At 36.9% G+C, this 13,171-nt stretch overlaps 1 protein-coding gene across 2 annotated transcripts in view; it reads left to right on the forward strand.

Moving 5' to 3' along the window:
- LRP6 (LDL receptor related protein 6) overlaps nucleotides 1-13,171 on the forward strand; it is a 143,536-nt gene that overhangs the window by 74,995 nt on the left and 55,370 nt on the right. The window lies entirely within an intron of this gene.

A 13,171-nucleotide genomic window follows, 5' to 3' on the forward strand; every position in this document is an offset into this window, starting at 1 on the left:
AATGAAATAAGAACTGTATTGGAGGAGCTAGCCATGTCACATTAACTCTTTTAAGGAGACCAAAGCCAACATAATCATATTTAAAGAATTTGGTGGGTGGGTGGAGCCAAGATGGTGGAGTGGAAAGACAGACCTGTAGAAGCTTCCCCCATAGCCCACAAAATAATTGTAAAAAATGACTCTCAACAAATCCTAGAGCAGCAGAAGCCACAAAACAGCAGAGTGAAAGAGATTTCCAGCCCAAGGCAGCCTGGAAGGCTGACAGGAAAGGTCTATTGCACTGGGCTTGGGGCAGAGCACAGCCCAACCTTGGCTGTGTGGCACCAGTAGGAACAAGACCTGAACAGGCCTCAGGGGGCAGAATCCCTTGCAATAGCTGTGGTTACCAGATTGTTCAACCCATAAACGCCAAAGCTTCAAAGGTCAATGAGAAAGCACTTTCACCTGGGTGAGAATGGAGCAGGGTTCTGCCCTAGCCCTGGCCCCAGGACAGCAGCAGCATCCATTTTTGGAGCCCTCAGCCTAAAGACCCTGGGGAAATTGAGCCACTGAGCTGGATCTCAGCCCTGAATGATGACCCTGGGGTGAGGAGGAGTGCTGGCAGTAGAGCTGGTGGAGGCTCTGCAGAGGGAACCCTACTGGCAGATCCTGGGCAGAACACAGTGCTTGTGATTGCTCACAGACAAGAGTGCGGGCCAGGAGAGGAGTAAACTCCTTTCCCTTTATTGTGCCACCTTGGAGGAACTGAAAACTTACTTGTTCCCAGAGTATACCCTCTGCTTGACAAAGGACTCAGAAGTCAAGTAACTGGCTGGGAAAATACCAAAAAAAGGGAAAAAAATTAAAACAGTAGAAGGCTACTTTCTTGGTGAATAGGTATTTTCTTCCATCCTTTTGGATGAGGGAGAACAATGCATACCATCAGAGGAAGACCTAATAGTCAAGGCATCTGCATCCAAAACCTCCAAAATAAATATGCAATGGTCTCAAGTCATGGAAGAGCTCAAAAAGGATTTTGAAAATCAAGTAAGAGAGGTAGGGGAAAAATTGGGAAGAGAAATGAGAGTGATGCAAGAAGATCATGAAAAATAATTCAACAGCTTACTAAAGGAGACCCAGAGAAATATTGAAAAAATAATACTTTCAAAAATAGACTAACCTAAATGGTAAAAGAAGTCCAAAAAGCCAGTGAGGAGAAGAATGCTTTAAAAAGCGGAATGGGTCAAATGGAAAAGGAGGTTCAAAAGCTCACTGAAGAAGGGATTTCTTTAAAAATTAGAATGGAGCAGATGGAAGCTAATGACTTTATGAGAAACCAAGAAATCATACAACAAAACCTAAAGAATGAAAAAATTGAAGACCATGTGAAATATCTCATTGGAAAAACAACTGACCTGGAAAACAGATCCAAGAGAAACAATTTAAAAATTATGGAACTACCTGAAAGCCATGATCAAAAAAAGAGCCTAGACATCATCTTTCATGAAATTATCAAGGAAGACTGCCCTGGTATTCTAGAACTAGAGGGCAAAATAAATGTTGAAAGAATCCACCAATCACTCCTGAAAGAGATCCAAAAAGAGAAACTCCTAGGAATATTGTAGCCAAATTGCAGAGTTCCCAGGTCAAGGAGAAAATATTGCAAGCAGCCAGAAAGAAACAATTTGAGTATTGTGGAAATACAATCAGGATAACACAAGTTTTAGCAACTTCTACATTAAGGGATCTCAGGGCTTGGAATAGGATATTCCAGAAGTCAAAGGAACTAGGATTAAAACCAAGAATCACCTACTCAGCAAAACTAAATATAATACTTCAGGGGGAAAAATGGTCATTCACTGAAATAGAGGACTTTCAAGTATTCTTGATGAAAAGATCAGAGCTGAATAGAAAATTTGACTTTCAAACACAAGAATCAAGAGAAGCATGAAAAGGTAAACAGGAAAGAGAAGTCATAAAGGACTTTCTAAAGTTGAACTGTTTACTTTCTAAAGTTGAACTGTTTACGTTCCTACATGGAAAGATAATATTTGTAACTCTTGAAACTTTTCTCAGTATTTGGGTAGTTGGAGAAATTATACACATAGACACACACACAGAGCACAGGGTAAGTTGAATAGGAAGAGATATCTAAAAAAATAAAATTATGGAGTGAGAGAGGAATATATTGGGAGGAGAAAGGGAGAAATAGAATGGGGCAAATTATCTGTCATAAAAGAGGCAAGAAAAAGCTTTCTTAAAGGAGAGGAAAAGAGGGGGAGGTGAGAGAGAAAAAGTGAAGTTTACTCTCCTCACATTTGGCTTAAGGAGGGAATAACACGCACACTCAATTTGGTATGAAAATCTATCTTCCGCTAGAGGAAAGTAGGGAAGAAGGAGATAAGTGGGGTGTGGGGGGTGATAGAAGTGAGGGCAAATGGGAGGAGGGAACAGTTAGAAGTAAACACTTTATGGGAGGAACAAGGTCAAAAGGGAGAATAGAATAAATGGGGGGGCAGGATAGGATGGAGGGAAATATAGTTACTCTTACACAACATGACTATTATGGAAGTTGTTTGCAAAACTACACATATATAGCCTGTATTGAATTGCTTGTTTTTTCAGTGGGGATGGATGGGGAGAGAGGAAGGGAGAGAAGTTGGAACTCAAAGTTTTAGGAACAAATGTTGAGAATTGTTCTTGCATACAACAGGGAAATAAGAAGTACAGGTAAGGGAGTATAGAAATTTGTCTTGCCCTACAAGACAAGAGAGATGACAGGGATAAGGGAAAGGAGGGATGTGATAGAAGAGAGGGCAGATTAGGGGAAGGGGTAATCAGAATGCAGGGTGTTTTGGGGTGGGAGGAGAGAGATGGGAAGAAAATTTGGAACTCAAAATTTTGTAGAAGTGAATGTTGGAAACCAAAAATAAATAAACATTAAAAAAGGAAAGATAAAACAAAAAAAGGAATTTGTTGTAACTTAAAATGAATTCATCAAATTAAATTATAAAATATTTTTAGGCCTTAGGTAGGAAGAAGAATAATTAGTTTAGAGCAAAGTACTTACAAAATCATATAGAACTAACTTTGAAAATGAAAATACAGTTATGCTAAAAATGGAAAAATCTTTTCAAGTGGGTCCTTACATTTAAATAAATGTCTTTTAAAAATGTTCCTATGAATATTCTGTGACAGAATTTTATAAATTTATTTCAACAAATTTTAAGCAACTCCTATAATGTTATGTAGGCAACTAAGTGGCATGGTTGATGGAACAGCAGGTTCACATCCAGCCTCAGATGTTTACTAGTTGTCTGACCCTGGGCAAGTCACTAACTCTGCCTCAGTTTCCTCATCAGGTTTCACTGTAATGTTTCATTGATTTTTGTTTATATAGAGTGGCTGTTAACAGCGAGGAGGGCTACTTATTGACTTTTCATAGGTTCATAACATTTTTTTTGCCATGATTCAAGATTTAAAAGGCATGATTTGTTCTCTTGAATTGTATCTTCTTACTCATAAAATGCTTTTCTAGTTTTCATACCACTTATCTCAGAAGGTAACACTGAGAAAGGTTACACTGAGGCAGAAAAACTTGAAAGAAATAGAATTGTCTCAAATGTGTTTTTTCACAATTTTCTTTATAAGCCTTTTGCTTCAGGTTTTATATTTCCTTTCTCTTTTTAGTTACTGCTGCCAAACCCATGTACATGTCTACTGGCCATAGATAAAAGAGGATTCAGCCATTATTTTGGGTTTGATTGTCTTTATTACTTAAGTCAATTCCTTCTCTTTGGGGGAAGCATTTTCCATATATTGGTTTTCCTGAGTCTAAACACATCTAATAAAACTTTGCTGGGAGACAAATAAAAAGCTCCTTGGTTTCAAGAAGTTTTGAAGAGGATATTACTCAGTATGATGAATATTAAAAGTCTGGCATCTAGTTAATGTTCTATTTCAAATTGAAATTATGAAATTGCCTAGTGATGATAGCTGGTGGAGAACCTACGGCCTCTAGGCCACATGGGGCCTCTAGGTCCTCAAGTACCTTCTAGGCCCTTTGATTGAATTTGTCCTGTAAAGTTTGGATTCAGTCAGAGGGTTGCAGTTGAGGCCTCGGAGTGCCATATATAGCCTCAAGGCTGCAGGTTTCCCACCCCTGCATCTAATCTATTAGGATCCTAACAGGTAAATTTGTTTCCTGAGCATTCAGATTAAAAAAAAAAAGTGTTTCCTTGCTCTAGTAGCTTAGTAGCCCTTTCACAAGAGTCTCTCTTCTGGCATGACCTGCTCTTTTTGAAGCCACACTGAGTCTCTGTAATTACTCACGTCCTTTTCCAGATGTTTATTAACTCTTTAATGATCTTTTCTGCCTTTTACCAGAATTGAAGTTAAACTTCCTGGCCTATAGTTTTCAGATGATTCTCTTTTAGAAAATCAGGATATGTGCCCTTTTCTTATCCTTCTACACCTCTGCTAATTTCTGAGGGTTTTCAGGTATTCATAACATTGGTTTCATAGTCATGTCTCCAGTTCTTTCTGTACTTTAGGGAATAAACAGTTCATCTGAGACAGGTAATGACTTCATTTATCAAGGGTGATTAGACTCTCTCTTATTATTCTTATTAATCTTGGGTATTGCCTCCCTGTCAGCTATTTTATTTTGTTATCTCTAATGCAGAGATTTCTCCTTAGAAGAGAAAATAAAGCACATTAAGACTTTGTACCTTGTCAGTAATTGCTGACCTATCCGTCACAAGTGATGCTTTTCTCTTTTTGTTAACCCTCTTCTTTTCCATCATATGGCTCAAAAACAAAACCTTTTTGGTGCTTTTCCTTCCATAGTTTCCTTCCCGAGCCTTGTTTTTCTCTGAACTTTATTACTTAGTGCCCTTTTCGCAGTATTGTGCCATGCTCCTATTAATCACCCTCTGTTGTTTGTCCTGGCTTTTCTTTTCTGTACAGACCATTTAAAATTCTTGGGTTGGTTGGTAAGTCCCCTGTTACTCCACAACTGCATCTTTGGATTGTAACTTGCACTTTCCTGCTCTGTGGAATTGTTTGTGCCTTTAGAATTTAATTCTCGAGTTCCCTGTCTTTCTTAGGCTGACTTCCTTAATAGAATTGTGGTCTACATCATTCCTCTGAACCGAATGAAAGCTCAGACTTAGCTTGGTTTTCATCTCTTTCTATCACAAACTTTAGGTCGTGGTCACTTTTTCTTCCAGTATTTTCACTATTTCTATCCTAGCATCTAATGCTTCTTTATTAGTGAAAATCAGATTGAATGGAAAAAAATTCCGTTTCCTTGACCCTTTTTGAAGGATGAAATTATTAAGGCAAGTCAAGAAGTGATTAACTGCACTGCTTCCCAGCATATGTCAAGATAACTGAAGTTTTCTAACACTCTATCATGACTCTGTCAGGATGGTGATATGTTTCGCAGTCATAGTATCTCTTTCTTTCTGGGCATTTGTTTTCTGTTCTACATTGATTTTTTTACCCAAATGTCTTCTATCATGCTTCCCTGACCTTTGTTTACTGGATTTCCTCACAAGTATACCTTAATATACAATCTGATATCCTCTTCCTTCTCCTCCCCACTTTCTGCTTTTCCTGTTTATTTAAAATAGGATTTACTTATCCAGAGACATATTCCAATTACAAGTTTCATCTCATCAAGTCTCAGTGAGACTTAAGAGGGTGTGGACATTTTAGTTACATTCTTAGCATAATTCTAAATTGTTGTTCAGAATGTTTGGACCACCAGTACATTACTGTGTTCAGTTTTCCACAACCCCACTAACACTGCACATTTCCATCTTTTGTCATCTTTGCCAGTTTCCCACGTGTGAGATAAAACTTGACTTTTTTGATTTTTGGTTTAGGTCATTCTTTCATATAATTGTTAATATTTTGCATCTCTTTTGCTTATCTTTTGACCACATGTATTGGGGAATGACTGTTAATCTTATATAGTTGTGTTAGTTCCTTAAGTATCTTGAATATCAGATATTATTAGAGATATCTTCACACCCCCACAATGAGCACTTCCCTTTATTAGCTTGGTTGTGTTGATTTTCTTTTGGTTATTTCATGTTATCTAAACTTTGTATTTGTATGTAAATATTTTGAGTCCATTAGTTTACCTACTGATTGCTTTCTTGGATTCTGCCTTCTATGAATATTGTGTGTTTCAGTTTCTTTTATTGTAACTACTTTCTATGCTATCTAGTTTAGTGCTTCTACATAGGCAGTTTTCTCCCATCCTTTATTAGTTTAAAACATTTTTAGTTAGATTTGCAACTTTCTTTAGATGTGTTCCAGTTCTTTCCTGGTCTGTCATCCCTATATTTTAAGGCAGATGTCTAAATCCAGTTCTTATAGATAGCTTCTTCATTACCAGCTGTGCACTATCCAAATTAGTTTTTCTGTTTTTTTTTTTATCTCTTGCCCAGTCTGCACCTCTGGTCTTCACATTTTTGCTCAAATATTTGTAAATTTGTAATTTTTGACAATGTTTTTTAGACTCCCTCTGGTAATATCTTTTGTGTCCACATAAATCACCAGAAGTGGGCAGTTCATTTTTGTAAGTTCTCTATTATGTGTTGGATATATGCCCTTCTTTATGCTAGAAATTACTGTCATTATTAGGCTGACAGATACTGAACAAGGAATCACCAACCACCACTACTTTTTACTCCTTCCTCCAAATTTGTTGATGAATGCCTCAGCTTATGTAGCTCTAACTTTTCATTCCTTAGACTGAGAGGTTAAGCACCTTCTTTCCTCCCAGAGCATTCAGTTCCTTCCTCTGCAGTGAGATCTTGTAATTTATTATTTAGCTCCAGGTGTCCCTTTCCTTCCTTTCTGTGATATTCTTTTATTATCCAGCTTTCAGAAAAGGTTCAGGTTTCAACTGCTACTTGATATGATTCCCCTTCCTCTATCCCTCCTCTCAGTTGAAGCCCTAGTTCATTATTTTTTAAAGGAATATTTTATTTACCTGAACCTTGTAGTGTGAAAAGGAGTTCCTCAGATCTATTCAACTTGTCTTCTAGGAGGGAGATACCATCTTATACTTAGAACACAGATAACAGGTCACTTGGTTATGGCAGAAATATAAACATCATCCTTGGTAAAAGTCGCTTTAAAGTTCATCCTACTTTAAATACTCATTAAGGTTTCTCAACTTTTTTTTTTTAAACATTTTGTGGTTGTGTAAATATGCATGTAAGGTATAAGTCTGACCCTTAACTATTTCATTAAAACTATTATATCCTATATCCTATGATTACCTCTTAACTTAAAAAAAAAGAACTGTTAATAATTTGACAATCATACCCAACTTTCTTTTCTTAGGCTCAACAACCCTGCAGGCACAATTCATTCTCCCTTCTCTCCTTGTACCAGATTCTTTGTTTGGACCTTGTCCTACCTGCCAATGCACTTTGCCAATTCACTTTATGCAAAATTTTATTCTTTGCACTCTGGTTCTTAATCTTCAGTCCTCCTTAATCCTGCTCTTTGTTCATCTTCATGGAAGCAAGAGAAAGAATCTCAAGGTGATAGCATTCAGAAGTAATTTATCATTTAATGGCTCATTCTGTTAGTTCATTAACAGCTATATTTGATCTAAAACAAAAAATTGCAGTAAATGTATAATGAGAAAAATTTGCTTGGTGATATGTGTACTACCCACAATCTGAATGCCACAACACATCCTGCTGTCTCACCTGTGAGGGATATACTTTGCCTGTAAGTTATAGTTCCGCATTCTGGTATAGGTATGTACTATAGCTTTTAATTTTCCAAGTCTTAACTTGTAACTGGATTACTTATGTAAATTTTGTGTTGGGTTAAGCCTTGTCTTCTCCTGTTTAAACCTACATGGTTTTATCAAATGATCTATGTAGATCACAGTCTGACTCATCTTTAAAGGAGACTGCTGTTCCTTTAGTTTTGCATCCTGGGAACAATTAGAAGTGCTGGTGTTGATTATTCTTTCTTGTATTGAGAAGTAGAGTAATCCTATCCATTTTTCACTGGTTCTCAGATGTTACATGTAGTAATTTTTAAACTTATGGAACATTTTATAATACTTACCTGGTGATCAGGTACTAAGTAGGTAGCCTCTGTTCTTGCATTCCGGTAGAGTGTATGCTCCTTGAGAGCAGAACTGATTTTTTTTTTTTTTTTAGCTCTGTATCCTCAGTACTTGGCACATAGTTAATGAATCATTGTGTTTTGTTCAGTTGACTAGTCATATTAACTTGGCCAGGTCACCATTCTGAGCTTCAGTTTCCTCATCAATAAATGAGGGTCTTTAATTAGATGGTTCTGTAAGGTCCCTTCAGACTTGAAATTTTTTTTATTTTCTATAACATCACATGACTTGGAATGGAAAATATTTTTTCCATCAATATTATTGCCAAGAATAATTTTTGGTTTTTACTACACGTGAAGTCAGTATTTTCTTCAGCTTTTATTTCTATTTAGTCACTGCTTCTTTCCTAAATGAAACTTGAATATTTAGTCTTTCTATGGAAGTAAACATTTACTACTAAAGTTTTACTTGAAAGTAAGCTGTCATAGTGACTTATATTTCCTCTTTGTATTGATATGCACTTAACCCTCCTAAACTCCATTTATGTGGCCTCAAGAAAGCATTTGATGCTTTTTTCATAAAACTGGACTTTAGAGCCATTATAGAACTTCAGATATACTGTAGTACTTCTAAGATAGAGTTTCTGCAATGAGAGCTGTTCTCTTAGAGATAGCAGGCAACTTCTTGGGTGGATGGAGGTGTCACAAAAATATAAGCTTATTTACTGGTTGTGGCATTTAAACTTTGTTCTTAAAATAAAAATTAAAAAAATTCATCTGCCTCTCAGGGTTGGTTATTGACTACTGTAATACTGGCCTAGAAGTTGATAAGGACTTCTTAACCTCCCATAACATCATTAATATGTTTTTTTTCCTTTTTCTGAAGTAGTTACTAAATTAAGTACAAGATAGTTGATATGATTGGCACACTCCCCACTGTCATTCTTTTTTTTCTAAGTTTGGAAAAGGGCATATGGAATGCTTGTTCTTGGGGGACTTCTTTTTGGGATTCACAGGGTAAAGGTTACACTTATTATTCTTGTCTAAAATTGCTGTCTAGTGTTTCTATGTAATGGATATACCACTTTTTTTCCTCCTCCATATCATGTATTTTCTTTATTTAAAAAAATTGACATTTATTTTCTCTCAGTCTTCTAGTTAAAAAAAAAGGAAGTCCCTTGTGTTAGGAGCTGACCTAATGCCATTACCCTATTAGTTAAGGTTCAGTTTTGGGATAAACTAAGTAATTTATAATAATTGAACAGTTAACAAAAGGAGGTTTACTTTGTCCTAACACAGCAAGGCCATCCAATAAGAATACTGTGGTACTTAGCTTATATACATATACAACCCTTACCCCCAGTCCCATCTCCATATGGAAGCTCATCCAGTCAGCTGTAGGTGTGGTATTCAGATATCTGCTAAGTTGGAGGAGTTTCAGTTCCAGGAATTTGGGACTTTTTATGCCCGTAAGTGACTGTTGTGTTAAGGGAGGTAGGGACTAGTCAGGTCCTAGGAACAGCTTTGTCACCTGTTAAGGAAAACTAATCCCTTTCTTGGTGAAAAGGTGGGTGGAGGTCTTTGTCCTATCATACCCTGTAACAAATATGCCTAGTTAAACAAAATATATTTCTGTAGCAGTCATGTCCACAAAATATATGTCTTATTTTGCTTCATTAATTTATCACCTTGTAGGTAGCAAGCTTCCTCATCAGTACTCTGGAATTGTGGTTTTTCACTAAATTGATCAGAATTCTTATTTTTTTCAAGTTCTTTGTCTTTAAAAATGACACTGTTAATGTATAAATTATTCTGGTTCTTTTTACTTCATTCAGTATCATTTCAAGTAAATCTTTCATATTTCTCTGAGGCATCTTTAATAATTTTTCACAGTGCCACAGTATTCTCTGGCATTCATTTGCTATAATTTGTTTAGTCATTCTTCCAATGAATGGATACTTCTTTAGTTTACAGTTCTTTACCACTACAAAAAATGCTACTATGAATATTTTTGTATATATGGGTTCTTTTTCTCTGATCTTTTTGTTGTTGTTCAGTCATTTCTGACTCTTCATGAATCCCGTAAGGGGTTTTCTTGGCGAAGATACTGGAGTGATTTGCCCATTTCCTTCTCCAGTAGGTTAACCCAGGGTCACACAGTTAGACCCTGAAAGACTGAGAGGAAGATCACTTTCTCTTCCCTACCTCCTTATATACATCAGCTTGTGGGTACACTGAAGAGAACTTATGATAGGACCTGGACAAAGATGGGTTGCAGTCTGTACCGTGGGGGAGAAGAGTAATCCATAAATCATAGATTCATTCTCTAGATGTTAAAAAAAATCATTTATGGCCTGAGCAGCCATCAATTTAGGTCACCAAGCCCGGTTTAGATGTAAAAACTGTACACAGACAAGGTCATGTTAACATTTCTGTTTAAACAAACTTTAGTGAAATTGCAAAACTTTTATTTATTTAAGTATTATATTAAAATTGGGGACTGGAATAGACTCTGTTCAGGTATCAGTAACCCCATTTTACAAAGGAGGAAGCTAAGATTAGCTGAAATTAAATGACCTACCCAAGATTTCACAGTTAACCTGCAGCAGAATTAGGAGTAGAATTCAGGAATCTCATTTGTGGTGTACTACTCTTTCTAGTTCACTGGGGGTGATGATTGTGAAAAAGGGGTGGGGCATCAAGGATAGAGAAGTGGCAGCCAGCCCAGGGCAGCATTCATGCAAAGTGGGCAGCAACTCTTGCACTGTGACAGGCCATGTGTAAGAGGATAATGATCTCTTGACTCTCTTAATAAAAAGTTCTTCTTCACGTTTAACTAGTATGACAGCATGGCCCACACACAGAGTCAGGGACGCTGTGCTTAACTGAACCAGTGCTGACTTTCCATGCGGTGGTCAAGTTTCCTTAGCTGTAAAATGAAGGGGTTGGACCACATGATCTCTAATGTCTCTTACAGCTCCCAGTTTATGAGCCTGTGAAGAATATTTGGTTTGTATTCTTTCTATTAAGATGAAGTCAAAGAGTAAAGAATTGGGGTGCTAACAAAAGGAAATGGACAAAAGACTAGGTGCTAATGCAGGATGTGGCAGGGGTAGGATACTGATCTGTTGAAGTGTAGATGTGGTATCAGTCATTCTAAAAAAAAGTGTCATTCTAAAGATTACCAGTTATCCTTTTCTTATAGAGGACTTAGTTGAATTTACTTATTTTAGCAACATAGAGTTAGGTCTCCCTCTACAATCATATTTATCCTACTAAAATCCTGTGGCATACATGCCTTCCCTCCATGGAGATTAATGCTACAACAAAAAGGAACAAACTTGAATCACATTTTGTCAAAGGGGCTGTAATTAACCAAAAGCAGAAAAAGAAAAGGAGGACCATCTGTTTATAAAGCAACACAAAATGGCAGAAAGAACAAATCATATTTAAAATCTTCCTTATCTTTGTGCTTAACTGAAGCATACTTTTACTCCACCAAGACTAGATTTTATAGTTTGATTTCTCTTTGGCTTCCACAGGTGCTTTTGCAGTTTAAAGAAAAAACCAAGAATAATATGTGCTGTTCCTGAGCACGCAGAAATGTTTTGCTGAACAAACCACTAAGTTTAAATGAAATTTTGCAACAGTGTTGTCATTATCAGTAATAAGAATTTATGATTGAAACCTATTCTGCTTTCAGAAATGTTCTGTGGTAGTTTACAAAGTTGAAAACATGAAATAAAAGAATTCAGAATAAAAACAAATAAAAAAACAGATTGAAAGGAAAATAGCAATAGATGTGCTCAGATAGCCGGAATACTTTAATTGCTAACTTCTCAGTTTACCTCTGGGCTTCCTGGAAGCTGAGATAAAAAAGCAAAATTAGGTTTTGTAACTTGCGTTGTGTTATTAAAAGGGAATACAAGTTTGTCTAGAGAGAAAAAGATTTTTCCGACATTGAATTCTAGGAGAAATTTCTTATGAATCCTTACATAAGGGACATTATGGATAGCATAGCAAATTTCAAATATTTTGCAAAAGATATAAAATATTTAAATTGGAGATTCTTAACTTTTTTTGTGTCCACTTGACAATCTGGTTGAGTCTGCTCATTCTCAAAATGTTTTTAAAATGCATAAAACAAAATACATAGAATTATAAATGAAACCAATTATAGACAATTCTCACTTTACTTAGGTGGACCATTCTGAAAACCTCTACATGAAGTGTTTTTTTAAAATTTGTGTCTGGATGTTGGAAGGGAGGGAGGGGGACTGGAAGGGCTTAATGGCCATGGAGGGAGGATGCCAGCACATAGTTCAAAGATACATGGAGCCTGGGACAGAAAATGACACAGGAGGGGGGACACACTGGGTTTGGGCCAGCCTCAGTGGGGCCTTGACCAGAACTGAGAGGAAGAACACATAGGGGGCAAATACAGGGGGCCAGGCATGGACACAGACAGGAGAGGACAGATAATATGCAGGGGCTGGGGATAGATATGTGGTACTTGAGTGGAAGGCAGACCTGCAGATGGATGAGTGGAGTGGATTAAGATCTCCTCTCCATGCCGGAGGTTTCAAGCCAAGCCCTGGTGGTGGTGGCAGTGGCAGCAGGCTCTTGGTGCTTCCACTCTTTCGTTTTCATTTGGAGGTGGTTGGGTTTTTTGGGTTTTGTTTTTTTTTTTGGGCAGGTTTGTTTCTTTGTTGGTAGGGTGTGGAAGGCTGTGGAGTGCCCAGTCAAGGGGCAGAAGCAGAGAAAATACAGTCTAGTTAATATAGATTTTTTTTTGGAATGCAGATTTCTTTACAAAAAGTTGAATTTGCACAATGCACATTTACGTATGAAATGGAGTTATAAAAATTTCCCATACAAACAAGTTCATGGATCTCAGCTTAAGATCATCTGACTTAAGTGGGCTTTTCTTTATCACCACTCTGAGAAACTAAAGCATATAATATTAAATCCCAGTTTATTGAAGGTATTTTTTTTGTGGAAAACTAAGATAATAATGTTGTTAGAGTTTTACTGGGATCCTGCCACGTACAGATTAGATTGAGAGTGATTATATTCTTCTGCA

The sequence above is a fragment of the Notamacropus eugenii genome, chromosome 3, assembly GCF_028372415.1.
Source record: "Notamacropus eugenii isolate mMacEug1 chromosome 3, mMacEug1.pri_v2, whole genome shotgun sequence".
Taxonomy (NCBI): Eukaryota; Metazoa; Chordata; class Mammalia; order Diprotodontia; family Macropodidae; genus Notamacropus; species Notamacropus eugenii.